The following is a 17377-nucleotide window of genomic DNA, read 5'->3' on the forward strand; positions in this document are numbered from 1 at the left end:
TCGAGTCCCACATCGGGCTCTCTGCTCAGCGGGAAGCCTGCTTCCCTCTCTCTCTCTCTCTGCCTGCCTCTCCGTCTACTTGTGATCTCTCTCTGTCAAATAAATAAATAAAAAAAAAAATCTTTAAAAAAAAATAATAATCAATGTGACTGTAAAATAACAGTATTACAAAAAAGATGCTTAAGTCCACAGGCTTCAAAAGTCAAAATATGCCCAAAACTGTATTTACAAAAAAATCTACACAAAGTAAATACTGCTAATCACAATTAAAGAATAGTAACAATAAGCTATGTATTTTACAGATTCTGAACAATTGTTATTAAAGGAGCAGAAACCAAGATTAACTGGAGAAAGGCATGAAAAAGTTGAAATTTTAAAAAATAACTCCAAACACAAAGATTTCAGAGGTTGATGGCAGTGGATTTTATTGGGGGTGAGGGGTGTCTAATTTCACTTTGATACCTAGTTTTTTATCCCATAGGTGTGTCATTTGTAGTACCCTCCCACTAAGCAGCCACAGAAACACAAACAGAAGGAAAGCAAGCTTTTCCAATGTTAACCAGGCAAAACCTGGAAGATCAAGGAAAGAATAAAGTATTAAATAACTGCTGGATGTAAAAATGAGATTAATTTGCCATTAACTGAGCTGTGTATGTTAAATGAAATAAAAAGAGGAGAAGGAGGTTGCCAAGGACTGCAAAGAAATTCTACAAAGGATGAAGTAACATCGAGGAAGGGCCGCGGACTGCAGGTCATCATCCGGACAAAGTGCTTCCCAACTGCACATCATTAACTGAGATGGTGCTGCATCTTTCAATGCCACAATCGCCAACACAGAAGATAGAAAACTTTTCTTGGGAAGGATCCAAGGCATTCTGAATGTCAAGTTATTGCCAAAAAATTAAGAGCGTGAGCTGTGGAGTCGTGAAAGCCCAATTCTTCAACTTACTAGTTGTGTAACCTTTTGTAAATTAGTTACTTTCTGTGCCACAGTATGGTAATCAGTGAAATGGAAGATAAAAATGGAACTCTTCTCAATGAGTTGATTAAATGAATTTCATAAAGATCTTAGGACCAGTGCCTGACACATTACACTACTACATAAACATCTACAGTTGTACTTACTAATGCACTCACTGGCTAGGCTTTTTGTGGCACTTTCCCAACTCCTGAATCTCCACACCTGTACGGGGTCCAGGCGTCCCAGTTAAAAGGTCTCAGCACTCAAACACAGTTCTCTTTTTACCCTGGATGAAAGGGATCTTAGACATTCAAAGATTTAGGGAGTATTTTGATGGTACAAATCTTGAAACTGGCTCAACAAAGGTTAATCTTCAAAGGGCTGATGCCAGTGCAAAAACAAAACAAAACAAACTAAACAAACTAAAACAAAACAAACAGAAAGCACCAGTGACAAAGTAAAACACTGTTCGTATTAATGAAGTGATAGGTTTCTCCATAAGGTGGACAAAATATTGGTGCCAGCAAGTTTGCTTTCAAATTATCAAAACCACCCTGACAGTTGAGAATGTCTGGAAAAGTATTCTGTCTTTAGAATGATGGTCAACCACTACACAGAATTTTTTGGAGCTGTGACAAACATCTATTAAAAAACAAACACCTTGCCTTTTGAAGAATTTATCAAGTTTGGTAAATGTCAGTATAGCTTACCCTACTCTAACCAAGTATCAGACCTCAGGTCTATTCCTATGTTCTTCATTTCCGACCACAATGAAAACTCTATAGGGCTCCATCAAGTAAATTCAGATCAGAGGTATAAGCTTCTGTACTACATTATGATCAGTAAGTTATTTCACTTCAAAAATATTATACAAGACCATAAAGGAGATGCCACCCGTGACAGAATAATCCTATGATTATAGTATGTCCTTTTATTTTGGATATTGCTTTTCGTTCTTTCTTCAGCTCTGCAATGACTTAAGAAAACTAGAGAAATGTAGACCAAAGCAAAACTGACCTTAACATTCTCACTGGGATTTCATTTTCCACCAAATCAATTATTTTTTTCAATCACAACAGCAGAAGAAAATATTTCCCAGATATTCAAACATACTGGTGTAGTCATTAAGGGTACAGTCAGTTAACAATGATTATGACTACTAAAGTTTCTCAGTTTCTTCCGAAGGGGGGGAAAAAAAGTAAACTGAGGAATATTTAGAATTTAGAATCCTTTGCCTACCATGGAAGCTACTACATGTCACCACTTGTCAGAGGTATGGAAGTAGAGCAAAGAAAGCCAAGAATTTTAAAAGCTTCTCTCATTAAATTACATTTTCTCCAAATCCACAACAATCCCTTCTTCTCACACTGAGGAAATCTAGGTACTGCAAATTCCTGGCAAGGGAACCAGGTATAATCTTCAAATATTTAAAAAATTACTTGTAATCAACCTGTCATTTCTTTTTTTTTTTTTTTTTTTAGATTTTATTTATTTGAGAGAGAGAATGAGAGACAGAGCATGGGGAGGGAAGATAAGAGAGATAAGTAGACTCCCCACTGAGCAGGGAGCCCCATAGGAGAACTGGATTCCAGGACTCCAGGATCATGACCTGAGGGAAGGCAGTCGCTTAACGAAATGAGCCAGCCAGGTAACCTCAACCTGTCATTTCTAATACTCAAATACTACCTGTTCTATTCAAACTCCACAAAACTGAAAACGATAAGACCGAGATATAATGAAGTTCGACATTTTCATTCATGTGTTTTATGACTGTAGGACAAATCCTTTTTCCCCAATCTTAGGAAGCTAGGCAATAAGAAAAACAACTCGTCTAAATAAATGTGTAAAATCTTTTGGCTTTTCAGATTACGTTCAAACTTCTAGGAATTCACTGTTCAATATTTGATTCTTATGGAATAGCTCATTATTTCCATTAACTAGGAGAAAGAAAATCTACAGAATTGTGTGGGCTTAGGAACTATTACACAGCTATTCCCACCCTCCTCCTCATAGGCCCCATGAATAAAGTTAACAGACTTTACACTTCCTATAACAGCAAACAAAAAGGGGAGAAGAGTTACAACACTTTGAACTCTTCCTACAAAACTCCGTGTAGAGGAAACAGCACTACGTGGAAAAGTGAGGACTATAAGGGATGCTCAACAGAAATGTCATAGTACTATACAGTCTACCCACACACTTGAGGATTTCAGTACCCAAACTAAAGGGGTTTCAATTAGCACTTAGACCAACGAAAGGTGAAAGTGAAGAAGTAAGCTTAACATTAGTTAGCTGCCAGATGAAAAGAACAGCAAAATTTCACATTTCAAGACAAGAAAACAAAAGACTGGTTTGACTTCTAAATTTACTTTAGGTCAGGGGAAAAGAAAATCCTTCTGGAAAAAAAAAAAAAAAAGTTACCAAAGGCTAACTAAAATAAGTCACAATCGCAAGAGATTTGAAGTCCATTATTACCCAAATTCAGGCAAAAACTCACAATTCAGAGGGAAGGAGAAAAAAAATTCCACCCTATTAGCTGCCTCAATAGAAGAAAACACAATTTTGGTCACACCACATTGCTGATAAGGTTTTGTTTCTGAATGCCTGAATGCTCAGTGAGCCAGATGTACAGATTCATGTATAAACAACACGTGACCAGCCTTGTACCCTACATTTTTATAAGGCTGAGTGATATAGAAGATAAACACTATATACAAACATGCCCTTTTAAAGTTCATTTTACATTTTGGGTTTTCCATTTTTACGTGAAGGGACCAGAGGTAACGGACAATCTAAGGGTCTGTAGCCCATGAAGTGTGTATTCATTCCTCTCCCTTTGAGGTCGCTGTAAAACAAGACCTACGATAGCTAAACTGCGGGGACGGGGGGGGGCGAGGGAGGGGAAGACGTTAACTCAGAATAACTGCTTCAAGTCAAACCAAGGAATATTCTTATACTTAATGGTTTGTCAATTCATGGGGAGAGGGAGGTGGTCGAGTTCAAGTAAGTTAACGATTTCACAGTCTGAAGTAAACACGTACACAATTTTGTTTCAAAGGGCAGCTTCTTCTTTTTAAAAATCGTCAGATCCTAATGGGCTCTCTGTTAATCTACACATCTCTTGCTTACTTCAGATGCACCGGTAAAGAAAAAAAAAAATCTAAGAAAGGGCTTGCCCTTCCCTGGCCCACCATCTCGCAAACCCGTCGCGAGGCGTTAAGGGAAACAGCTTTATTTTGGCAAGGGCGGGCGGCAACAGGGGCCAGGGCGCCGCCCGGGGGCCCGGGGCCGGAAACGCCCCCGCGAGCGGTGCACCCCGCCGCCCCAGCCCCACACACCGGCCCGGCGCCGGGCTGCGGAGGGGCCGCCACAGGGTGCGGAGGGCGGCGCCGGCTGCCCGCGCCCCTCCCCCGCCCGCGGCGGAAACGTCTCGGGTTTGAAAGATGCCGCCACCGCCCCCTGCACCCCCCCCCCGCCCACGGAGCCACAAAGGGCCGAGCCCCCTCCCACCGCTGCCCTCCTTCCCCAATTCCTCCACAGGTCTTCGCGGGCTCTCCCCGCCCGCCCCTCCCTCTCGCCCGGCGCTGGCGACGCCTGCTCACCCGTGTCCCCAGGTCCGGAAGATTGGGATCCGGTGCGGCCGGCGACCCCGAAAACACTGGGCCCCTCGGGCGCGGCGGCGGGGGCGTGGCCCTCCCGCCCAGGCCAGGGCCGGGGTCTCGCCTCCGCCTCCCCCGAGGAAGCCTGGCGCCGCCGCCTCGTCTTCCTTCCGGCTTCCCCTCGCGCCCTCCCTCTGTCGGCCCGTCCTGCGCGGAAAGCAGCGTCCTCTGCGGGCGCCGCCGCACGCTCCTCAGGGCCCGACCACCGCCAGACTCCTCCCCCGGGAGCCGCCGGGCCGCGAGACGCCCGGCTCGCCGCTCCCGCCCCGCCCCTGCGGCGCGCGCTCGCCCCCTTCGCGGGCCCCTTCCGCGGCCCGGGAACGCGCGACCAGCGGACCGTGAGGCAGCCTTCGCCAGGTTTCAATTCCCGCCGCTCGCGCCCGCCCAGCGGCACATGCGGCAGTTTTGCAGTTTCCCGGGTTCTTGAGGATACCCCTCCCCGTTCTCCCGCCCTTACCCTAGCTTCCCCCGCCCTTTTCCTTTGCTGGATCCCACCGGAAAGCCAAAACAATTGGGTCCGCGCAAGCGCGAAAAAGGAAGCGGAAAAGGGAGGAAGGGAGGAGGCGGTGCGAGGTGACGCGGAGGCGCTTTTGGAGGGGTTTCCCGGAGAAGGTCAGCCGATAGCCCGCTGAGGGCGCGTGCGCGGCGTGGTGGTCGTCCCTGAGACCCGCGGCCCTGGGACGCCGGAGGTTTTAGGCTTGGCCTGCCACAGGGAGAGGCCCGAGAAATTCGGTGCTAGGAAACCCAGACACCAAAGCACGAAATTTTATGCCATAGGCTGTTTCCCCCCCTTTGAAATACAGAAATGTTCAGGTTGGGTCAGGAATAGGGAAAGAGGAAGACTAGACGTCAGGAATAGGGAAAGAGGAAGACTAGACGTCAGACCACGGGAAGAAGAGAGACATTGGGAGGTTGACTGAATGGGCTTTGTCTCCTAAGTCCCTGCTCTCCAAAATGCGCCTTCCACTTTCAGAGCAGGGTCGGCTTTCCCGATCTCATCTAGAAAGGCTTCTGTCCAGGTCTTTCAAGGCCAAGGAAAATCTCACAGCAGCACCTGAAAGGGCCCGCGGTTCAGTGGAGGAAACCGTTGTCAGGGTGAGGAGGGAAGCAGCTCTATATGAATCCCTCGGATAGGTTTGTGCTGCAATGCGGTGGCTACCTGCTCCCCCCACTCCACCCCACCCCACCCTACCCCAGCAAGTTCCAAAGGAGCGCCTTCAGCTTCACAAGCTTAAGCCTTTGTAGCAGCAGATGGCTGTGGCCCACGCTGGTTTGGTTAACTTGGTACAGCTTGCTAGCAAGCAGAAAGTTGTAGATTTGCTCTCTCATTTGATAGAAGTTATTCATGGATGCAAAATTGTCAGGAATGCCCACACAGACCTCACCTACCTTTGTAATTTACACAAACCCAATCTGGAATATGTACATGACTAATTATAAACTAAAAGCCTTTAGTTACCAAAGAGCCTCTTCCTGTAGGCTAGGTTAGATCAACTGAATGTACGCCAAGATGTGTGTATTTGGGAATACTGGTAAAGGATTTTACAGACGGGTTTAGAAAATAGGTTCATTCAACAATATTGAGTGCCAGGTATGGTATCATTCTGCTTAGTCTGGTTAAATGCTTAAGTGGTTTGATATTAAACAGCAGAGAAGCTATATAAAAGATTCAGTCATTTAACACATTTGAGCACCTACTCTGTGCCAGATTGGACCCTGGAGATGCAAAGTCTGAACAAGAAGGCACAAACCACAAATGATACCTTTGGTAAGAGTTTGTGTTGTGGTGCCTGCATGGTGCAGTGGGTTAACTGACCAACTGTTGGTTGGGCTCAGGTCATGATATCAGGGTCATGAGATGTAGCCCACATTGGGCTCCATGCTGACCCTGGAGTTAGCTTGAGATTCTTTCTCCCTCTCCCTTTATCCCTCCGGCTTGTGCTCTCTCTGACATAAATAAATAAAATATTTTTTAAAAAATAAATAAATAGGGGCACCTGGGTGGCTCAGTCGTTAAGCGTCTGCCTTCAGCTCAGGTCATGATCCCAGGTGGGTTTGAGCCCTTCATCAGGTTCCTGTTCAGCAGGGAGCCTACTTCTCCCTCTGTCACTCCCCCTGCTTGTATTCCCTCTCTCGCTCTTTCTCTGTCAAATAAATAAATAAGTAAATGTTAGAAAATAAAATAAATAAAATATTTAAAAAAGAAGAAAAGAATGTGCTATGGTGAGTGCTGTGAAGTATATAAGCCTGACGATTCACAGACCTGTACCCCTGGGGCTAATAATACATTATATGTTTTGTTTTGTTTAAGATTTTCTTTTATTTAACAGACAGAGATCCCAAGTAGGCAGAGGCAGGCAGAGAGAGAGGAAGGGAAGCAGGGTCCCTGCTAAGCAGAGAGCCCAATAAGGCGGGGCTCGATTCCAGGACCCTGGGATCATGACCTCAGCCGAAGGCAGAGGCTTTAACCCATTGAGCCACCCAGGCACCCCCAACACATTATATGTTAATTTAAAAATAAATAAATAATAAAAAAGAAAAGAGTTTGTGTTTCATCCTGTAGACAAAAGAGCAATTTATGATTTTTAAGCAGAGTATCTTGATAAAATTTTAGAAAAATCATTCTGAAGCGTGATGGGTAATCAGACTGGAAGTAGGGAAACTAGTTAGGAAGCTGTTAATAGCCCAGACAGAAGATGGAGAGAGTGTCCAAACTCAGTGGCAGTGAGAATAGTGAAGCAGAGATGGATTTGAAACTAGCTAGATGGGGCCCCTGGGTGGCCAGGGTTAAGCATCAGTCAGTTAAGCATCTGCCTTTAGCTCAGGTCACCATACCAGTGTCCTGGGATTAAGCCCCAAGTCCATCCCCCTGCTCAGCAGGGACTCTGCTTCTCTCTCTCCCTCTGCCCCTCCATCCCGCTGTGCACGTTCTCTCTCTCTCTCAGATAAATAAAATCTTAAAAAAGAAGAAGAAGAAGAAGAAGAAGAAGAAGAAGAAGAAGAAGAAGAAGAAGAAGAAGAAGAAGAAGAAACTAGCTAAATAAAATAAGCAAGACTTGGTTAATAAGAGGATAAGGGAAAATAAGAAGTGAGGTGTGGCTGAGTTTTCTAGTTGGGGTGATTAGACAGTTATATCAGTCACTACAAAAGTGTAGCTAATTGTGAGGATGAAAGAGAAGACTAAAAAGGTGCCATTTTAATAGCTGTACAGTTAGGGATGCATTTGACTGCAAATAAAAAATTTCATCGCATTAACTACTTAAGTAAGAAACTATTTGGTCACATAAGTCTATACATAGTCAGCTACCCTGGTTTCAACAGCTCAAAAACAGCAGAGCCATAATTTCTGTGATTTTTTTTTGTTTTTTGTTTTTTTAAAGATTCTATTTATTTATTCGACAGAGAGATCACAAGTAGGCAGAGAGGCAGGCAGAGAGAGAGAGGAGGAAGCAGGCTCCCTGCCGAGCAGAGAGCCTGATGTGGGGCTCGATCCCAGGACTCTGAGACCATGACCTGAGCCGAAGGCAGCGGCTTAACCCACTGAGCCATCCAGGCGCCCCTCTGTGATTTTTTTTTTACATTTCTCATGGTTGCAGGATGGCCACAGAAGTTTTAGCCTTCATACTTTACTGAAGACAGGAAGATAGGGAAAGGAGTGGCCTAACCCATCTATGCTTATTTTTATTTTTTCAAAAAGTAGAAGTCTTCTCAAGACAGCACCTCATATCCCAACTCAGCAGACTTCCATATGCATCTCAACGTCTAGAACCATAATTTGGCCAAATGCAGCTATGCAGACCTAAGTTTTTCCAAGCTCTAATTCAAAGTTGTAAGACAGAAAAGCATTGGGAATGGATGCTGGATCAGACAAATAGCAGTCTGCGAGTTCATTAATACTTGAAGCATCAGTTTTAACATTTTTAAAAAGATTTTATTTATTTATTTGACAGAGATCACAAATAGGCAGAGAGGCAGGCAGAGAGAGAGGAGGAAGCAGGCTCCCCACTGAGCAGAGAGCCCGATGTGGGGATCAATCCCAGGATCCTGGGATCATGACTCGAGCTGAAGGCAGAGGCTTTAACCCCCTGAGCCACCCAGGTGCCCCCAGTATTAACATTTAAAACACTGAGAGCTGGGGCCCCTGGCTGACTCAATTGGTAGAGCATGTGACTCTTGATCTCAGGGTCATGAATTCAAGCCCCATGTTGGGCATGGAGCCTACTTAATAAATAAATAAAATTATTTAAAACAAACAAACATTGAGAGCTAGCAGGCTGAATTAAGGCTAGAAGTCCAGTCTTTTGGTTGTCTTAACTAGAAAAGGAACAGGTTGAACATTTTATCCTTAAATATTTCTATTTGTTTGCTATTTTTCCTTCAAGGTTACTACCCCCTTTAAAAGCCTCAGAGGAGATTTGAGCAAGAAGAAGAGACAGTGGTACCTGGGTGGCTCAGTCAGTTAGGTCTCTAACTCTTGATTTCTGCTCAAGTCATGATCTCAGGGTCATAAGAAGAGTCCCACAGTGGGCTCCACATTCAGCAGGGAGTCTGCTTGAGATTCTCTCTCCCTCTCCCTTCCACCCCCCACTCTCTAGCACACTCTAAGATATATAAATAAATCTTTAAAAAGGGCTGGGGGGGGGGGTTGCTGCAGTCAGAGAACGCTGACTCCTTGTTTAGCTTTCTGTCTATGCTGTTATTATAGAACAATTATAATGTGCTTGGCATTATTAGCATCAACACCACCTTCATTTTTTTTTTTTTTTTTTTTTTTTTTTTACAGATCTTGCCCCTCAGTTTGGAAGCTGAACAATCACAACTAGTTAACAGTGTCTACTTTAGGGAGATCATAAATAGTATTTTCTAGCGATTACATTAACTTTTCTGCAATGTACAGCAGCTCCCCCGTGATCTATATCCAAAACTAGGCATATGACATTGCTTCAAGCTCTCCTTTTTAGTTAACAAGGCATTTTCTTTTAATTAAATGCCCAAAACCATGAAACAGTATCTTCCTAAGACTGGATTTGAAACATTGTCATGATTCTAGAAAAGAAAACAAATACTTCTTGGAAAAAGAAAAGATGCAACTATAAATTTTCTAAATGTGAGTCTTTTCTGTGCTTAACCATTTCTGAATGTTATAAATCATAATAATCTAAAATAATAAATAATCTAAAATAATCTAAAACATTATTGTTAATTTTAACATTCTAACCTATTTAAAAATCTTGGATTTGGGGGAGGAAGTTCTCAGGGCCATCTCTGAAGGGGACAGTGCATTCCAGAGCTATTATGCAATATATCCTCTCCCTCTTGCTTCCCTGTAATAATACAGAGAAAAATAGTTAAAATGGACATCATTATTATGGGGTAGAACAAGGGAGTTCTCTATGGTAACAGAACAGTTCAATATCTTGATTGTGCTATAATCACAAATCAATATATACAATAACATTTACTAGAGCTATATATAATACCTACTTAAAACTAATGTATACAAAAGTGATAAAATCTGAGTAAGGTCTATAGTCTAGTTAATTTCATTGTGCCAGTGTCAATCTCCTACTTTTGATAATTTACATAGTTATGTAAAATATTACCTCTGGGGGAACTTAGGTGATCAGTACTCAAGGAACTTTGTATTATTTCTACAACTTCTTCTGAGTCTATAATTACTTCAAAATAAAAAGTTTTTTAAAGTGGATACCATTCACTCAACAAAGATTTATTTTAGTGCCCTGGGGTACAGAGATAAAAGACACATAGAGAAATGATGGACAAAAAGACCCAAGCAAACCACCAGTGGGATAAATTCTGTGAAAGCAATATACTTTCAATATGTGAAAGCAATGTGTGTTATGAGAGTCCATCAGAAGAACAAGAAAGGCTTCTCAGAAAAAGTGGAGCAGGGCAGTTGGAAAAAGAAGGGATCAAGCAGAGGAACAGCATGGGTCAAGTCATAGAGGCTTAAATGAGCTCTGATAGGTTTCACTATTATATGTGTTTATTGCATACAGCACTTTTTATCTCATAACCCTTGTGATGATTGTAACTAAATGTTTGAGTTTTTAAAAATACTTTATTCATTCATTTGACAGAGAGAATGTGTGAGCACAAGCAGGGGGAACTTCATGCCGAGGGAGAGGGTGAAGCAGGCTCCCCGCTGAGCAAGTAGACAGACTCCCCAGGACCCTGGGATCATGATCTGAGCCAAAGGCAGCGGCTTAACTGACTAAGCCACCCAGGCAACCCGTAACTAAATGTTTTTATAATGTAAGCTCCATGAAGGCAGAAAGTACTTTTATATCTTGATTCTCCAGTGCCTTACACAGTTCTTGTCTAGGCATGCATAACTATTTGTTAAATGAATGAGGTCTTTGGCCATGACTGAAACACGGAGTAAATGTGGGGAATGACAGGCTATCTAGAGAGGAAAACAAGAGATAGATACAGATCACGAAGGGTCTCATATGTTATGCTTGGACTCTATCCTAGAGGAAATGGAAAATTATCAGCAGACAGTAATTTCTTTTGTGTTATAGAAGGATAATATGAAAGGTTGTATAGACAATGCAAAAGTAGCCATGTTCCAAAAAGTCAAAATGGTACCTGAGTAGCTTGTGTATTACCAGAGGAAAGCAAGGTAGGCTGTTAATAATTGTGAATCCCACTCCAGGGATTATACGTCTACCAGCCTCTGAGTGTCCAAGGACTTTGTTTTGCAACAACAATAATAATAACAACAACAAGTAACACTTGCTGGATGAGTACTTCATACATATTAACTCATTTAGTCCTTACAACAACTCAATGAGTTTGCTATTGTCTCCACTTTACAGTAGAAGTGACTGAAGCACAGAGAAATGAATTAACTCACTCTAAATCATACTACTAATAAGCCAGCAGAGTTAGGATTAAAATCTAGGCTGTCGGGCGCCTGGGTGGCTCAGTGGGTTAAGCCGCTGCCTTCGGCTCAGGTCATGATCTCAGGGTCCTGGGATCGAGTCCCGCATCGGGCTCTCTGCTCAGCAGGGGGCCTGCTTCCCTCTCTCTCTCTCTCTGCCTGCCTCTCCGTCTACTTGTGATCTCTCTCTCTGTAAAAAAAAAAAAAATAAAAAATCTAGGCTGTCTGAGGGCACTTGAGTGGCTTAGTCGGTTAAGCATCTGCGTTCAGCTCAGGTCATGATCTCAAGGTCCTAGGATCAAGCCTCTTGTGGAGCCCCAGGTAGGGCTCCCTGCTCAGCAGGGAGTCTGCTTCTCCCTCTCCCCGCCCAGCTGGGTTTCTTTTTCTCTCTCTCTCTCTTTCACTCTCTGTCTCAAATAAATAAATAAAATCTTTTTTAAAAAATAAAAATAAAAAATCTAGATTGTCTGGAACCAGAGTCTTTCTATGATCTTTACTCTGTTTTTTGGCCTTCTTTCCTCCTAGCCAGTTGCATCCTTGTATCACTTCAGTTATTAGGAACTACCACATTTTCTCAGCAGTATGAACCAGAAGGAAGAAGAGGTGATATTTCTTTTCTCTTCTCTTGGGTTATCAGATAAAAATATTTCCCAAAATGTTCAGCAAAGTTCCTCTCACATCTTCTTGGCAGGAAATGAGATTGCTGTAATTGGTTTCCAGTCATTCGTTGGGTTAGAAGGGGAAAAGTCCCACATTCTCTGACCATATTGCTTTTCTTTATCTGGACAAAATCAGGGTTCATTTAGCAAGGAAAATGTGTTTCAGCCCACTGGTAAGACCACCAATAATGTCTGCCACAAACACAATCAACCCATGAGACCAATGCAGGCAATGAGAGAGTCCTTCAGAAGAGCACGGGGCTGGATTGTATCTTTAAGTAGCCATTCAATAGCTGTGTTATCCTGGCAAGTTATTTAACCTCTCTGAACCTATTTCTTCACAAAAAAACTTGGGGATACTGTACCTTAGGATTGTACAAGGATTCAAGACAACATAATAAAATGCCTAGCACACTATCATTTAATAAGTAACATTTGTTGAAATGTTTAACATTTCCACATGTTAAATATAAAGTTGCCATATGATCCACCAATTCCACTCCCAGGTATATACCCAAAAGAACTGAAAGCAGGAACTCAAGCAAATATTTTACACCCATGTACATAAAGACATTATTCATAATAGTCAAAAGGTAAAAACAAATGTCCATCAATGGATGAATAAACAAAATGTCATAATACATATTAGAATATTTTTCATACATATAACATTGGAATATTATTGCAATGGAATGGAATATTATTCAGCCTTTAAAAAGAAGGAAACTGAATGGCTAAAATAACAAGTCAGGAAATCACAGATGTTGGTGAGGATGCAGAGAGAGGGGAACCCTCCTATACTGTTGATGGGAATGCAAGCTGTTGTAGCCACTCTTGAAAATGGTATGGAGGTTCCTCAAAAAGTTGAAAATGGAGCTACCCTATTATCCAGCAATTGTACTATTGGTTATTTATCCCATAGATACAAATGTAGTGATCTGAAGGGGCACCCGCACCACAAAGTTTATAGCAGCAATTCCCACAATAGCCAAACTATGTTAAGAGCCTAGATGTCCATTGGCAGATGAATGGATAAAGAAGATGTGGTACACACACACACACACACACACACACACACACACACAGGAATATTACACAGCCATTAAAAATGAAATCTTGCCAGTTGCAATGATGTGGATGGAACTGGAGGGTATGATGCTAAGCGAAATAAGTCAGTTAGAAAAAGACAATTATCATATGATCTCACTGATATGTGGAATTTGAGAAACAAGGCAGAGGATCATGGGGGAAGAGAGAAAAAACTGAAATGGGATGAAACCAGAGAGGGAGACCCCATAAGAGACTCTCAATCCCAGGAAACAAACCAAGGGTTGCTGAAGGTTAGGGGGGTGGAGGGATGGGGTGGCTGGGTGATAGACATTGGGGAAGGTATGTGCTATTGCGAGTGCTGTGAATTGTGTAAGCCTGATGATTCACAGACCTGTACCCCTAAAACAAATAACACATTATATGTTTATATATATATGAAACTCTGACACATGCTACAATATGGAAGAACCTAGAAGACATTAGGTTCTGAAATAAGCTAGACATAAAAGGGCAAACATTGTACAATCCCACTGACATGAGGTATATAGAGCAGTCAAATTCTTAGAAACAGAAAACTAGGGAAGCCTGGGTGGCTGTCAGTTAAGCGTCTGCCTTCGGCTCAGGTCATGTCATGTGGGACATCAGGCTTCTTGCTCAGCAGGGAGCCTGCCTTTCCCTCTGCCTGCTGTTCCCTCTGCTTGTGCGCTCGCTCGCTCTCTCTCTCGCTCTCTCTCTCTCTGACAAATAAATAAATAAAATATTTAAATTTTTAAAAAGAATCAGAAAAATAGAATGATGGCTATCAGGGGCTAGTAGGAGGAAAGAGTGAGGTTCTTATTTAATGGATAGAGAGTTTCTGTTTGGGATGATAAAGAAGTTCTGGATATGGATAGAGGTGATGGTTGCACCACACTGTGAATGTACTTAATGCCACAGGATTGTGTGCTTAAAAAGGTTAAAATGACAAATTTCATGTTATGCATTTTTACTCCAAAAAAGTTAAAAAGAAAAGAGTGAAAATAGGCCTGGTTTTGTCACTTACCAGATCTGTGATCTGAGACAAATTACCTAACCTACCTAAGCCTCAGTTTCTTTATCTGTAGAATGGGAAAAATAATAATTGTGCTTACTTCCTGGGTCTATTGTGCAATTAAAACAAGATAACTTGATACAGTACTACTGCATCTTGTTTGATTCTTCCTAGCTTAAAAGGAAAATATTCTAATCCTAAAGCTCATGGGAGTCCTTAGTACTTTATTTAGCAAAATTGTTACTATCACTGTGGCAGAGACAAAATGTGCATTTTTAATTTGGCTGGATCATATGGTAGGAGTATGTTTAGTTTTATAAGATACTGCCACCCTGTCCTCCAAAGCAGCTGTACCGTTTTTACATTCCCACCAGGGATGAACGAGAGTTCCTGTTGTTCCACATTCTCTCCAGCCTTTGGTGTTGTCAGTGTTCAGGCTTTTGACCATTCTAATAGGTGTATAGTAGTATCTATATCTATATATAGTATATAGTAGTATCTCAGTGTTGTTGTAATTTGCAATTCCCTAATGACATAATGACATAAAGCATATTTTCACATTTATTTGCCATCTGTATATTTTCTTTGGTGAGGTACTTGTTAAAGTCTGTAGCCTATTTTTTAACTGGAAGGTTTGTTTTCTTAGTGTTAAGAGTTCTTTATATATTTTGGTAACAGTCCCTTATCAGATATATCTTTTGCAAATATTTTCTCCCAATCTGGTTGTCTTTTCATTCACTTGGTGGTGTCTTTCATAGAGTTTTTAATTTTAATGAAGTCCAGCTTATTATTTCCTTCTTACATAGGTTACATCACTGGTGTCGTATCTAAAAAGTAATCACCATACCATTTTGCACTATCTTTTAGGAATTTTATAGCTTTTGTATTTTACATTTAAGTCTATGATCTATTTAAGTTAATGTTTGTGAAGAGTGTAAGGTCTGTGTCTAGATTCATATATATATATTTTTTTTGCATGTAGATGTTAAGTTGTTCCAGGATCATTTGTTGAAAATACTATCTTTGCTCCATTTTATTGTCTTTGCACCTTTGTCAAAGATTAGTTAACTATATTTATGTGGGTATATTTGTGAGCTCTCTATTCTGTTCCATTGATTTGTTTGCCAATACCAATACCACAGTGTCTTGATTATTGTAGCTTTATAAATAAATCTTGGAGTAAGGTAATGTCAGTTCTCTAACTTTGTTGTCCTCCTTTAATATTGGGCTGACTATTCTGGGTCTTTCCCTTTCCAGATGAACTTAAGGATCAGTTTGTAGGTATCCATGAAATAATTTGCTGGGATTTTGACTGGACCTATAGATCAAGTTTGAGAGAACTGACATCTTGACAATATTGAGTCTTTTTATCTCTTAGAACTTCTCTCCATTAATTTAATTCTTTGATATCTTTCATTAGAGTTTTGTAGTTTTGTACATATTTTGTCAGATTTATATGTAAGTATTTCATTTTGGGAAATTGCCCATATAAGTGGTAATGTGTTTTTAATTTCAGAGTGAACTTTGTCATTGCTAGTAAATGTGAAAGTGATTGGTTCTTGTATAATAACCTTGTATCCTGCAAGCTTGCTATAATCACTTAGTAGTTCTAGCAGTTTCCATGTCCACTCTTTCATATTTCCTACATGGAAGATCATGTCATCTACAAAGACAGTTGTGTTTCTTCTTTCCAATTTAGTATATTTTAAATTTCCTTTTCTTATTTTATTGCTTAGCTAGGACTTCCAGGATGGCATTGAAAAGTGACAGTAGGGGACACCTGGGTGGCTGAGTCAGTTAAGTGGCTGACTCTTGATTTTGGCTTAGGTCATGATCTCAGGGTCTTGAGAAGGGGGTGAGAGGTGATATCCTTGCTTTATAGCAGGTATTAGTGGGAAAGCTTCAAGTTTCTCACCATTATGTATAATGTTCTACATGAATTTGAACAGACTGTGGATTCTGCTATTGTTGAACAAAGTAGTCTATAGTTGCTCTTTTTATTCAGGTGATTGATGATGTTGTTGAGTTTATCTGTGTCCTTACTGATTTTCTGTCTGCTGGATTTGTCCATTTCTGATAGAGGGGTATTAAAGTCTCCAATTGTAAGAGTGGATTCATCTATTTCTCCTTACAGTTCTATTAGTTTTTGCCTCACACAGTTTGTATTTTGCTGTTACACACATACATGTTAAGGATGGTTTGCCTTTTATCATTATGTAATGCCCCTCTGTATCCCTGACCATTTTTCTTTCTCTGAAGTCTGCTGTATCTGAAATAAATATGGCTATTCCCACTTGCTTTTGATTGGTGTTAGTATGGTACACCTTTTCTCCATCCACTTACTGTTAATCTCTATGTGTCTTTATATTTAAAGTCAGTTTCTTATAGACAACACATAGCTGAGTCTTATTTTTTTTATCCACTATAACTTGCATCTTTTAATCGATGCATTGAGATCACCGACAAAATGATTACTGATATTGTTGAATTAATATCTACCATATACATTACTATTTTCTACTTTTTCTTAAAGATTTTATTTATTTATTTGTCAAAGAGAGAGAGAGAAACAGAAAAAGAGCACAAGCAGAGCAAGTGGCAGGCAGAGAGAGAGGCAGGCTCCTGGTTGAGCAAGGAACCTGATAAGGCACTTGATTCCAGGACACTGGAATCATGACCTGAGCCAAAGGCAGATGATTAACTGACTGAGCCAAGCAGGCATCCCACTGTTTTCTACTTCTTGCCCTTATTCTTTGTTCCTATGTTAGTCTTTCACTCATTCCTACTGGTTTTCATCAACCATTTTATATGATTCCATTTTCTCTTTTTCCTTAGCATATCAGTTGTACTTCTGTTTTCACTCTTTTTGGTGGTTGCCTTACAAGTTGTTATATACTTTTACAACTAATCCAAGACCACTTTCAAATAATACTGCTTCTTTGGTAATGCGAGTACTTTATAATAACAAACTATTCCTAATTCCTACTTCCTATCCCTTTTATCATTGCTATCATTCCATTTATACATATGCACATAAATGTGTGTACATACATACACACATAAACACACATACTTGAATACACTGCTGGTATGATTTTTTAAGATTTATTT

General features: G+C 41.0%; 1 protein-coding gene across 4 annotated transcripts in view; it reads right to left on the bottom strand.

Annotated features, from left to right (window-relative positions):
* KBTBD2 (kelch repeat and BTB domain containing 2) overlaps positions 1-17377 on the bottom strand; it is a 52528-nt gene that overhangs the window by 16285 nt on the left and 18866 nt on the right. For 2 of the 4 annotated variants that reach the window (XM_047694224.1, XM_047694223.1), the window contains exon 1: positions 4564-5040. The exons of 1 other annotated variant lie outside the window; for it this stretch is intronic. The gene's annotated coding sequence lies outside the window, so the exon portion shown is untranslated. Of the gene's footprint in view, positions 1-4563; positions 5041-5077; positions 5149-17377 lie in introns of those variants that run through there. One more of the 4 variants, XM_047694227.1, reaches the window with a different exon arrangement.

The sequence above is a fragment of the Lutra lutra genome, chromosome 11 (genome assembly GCF_902655055.1).
Source record: "Lutra lutra chromosome 11, mLutLut1.2, whole genome shotgun sequence".
Taxonomy (NCBI): Eukaryota; Metazoa; Chordata; class Mammalia; order Carnivora; family Mustelidae; genus Lutra; species Lutra lutra.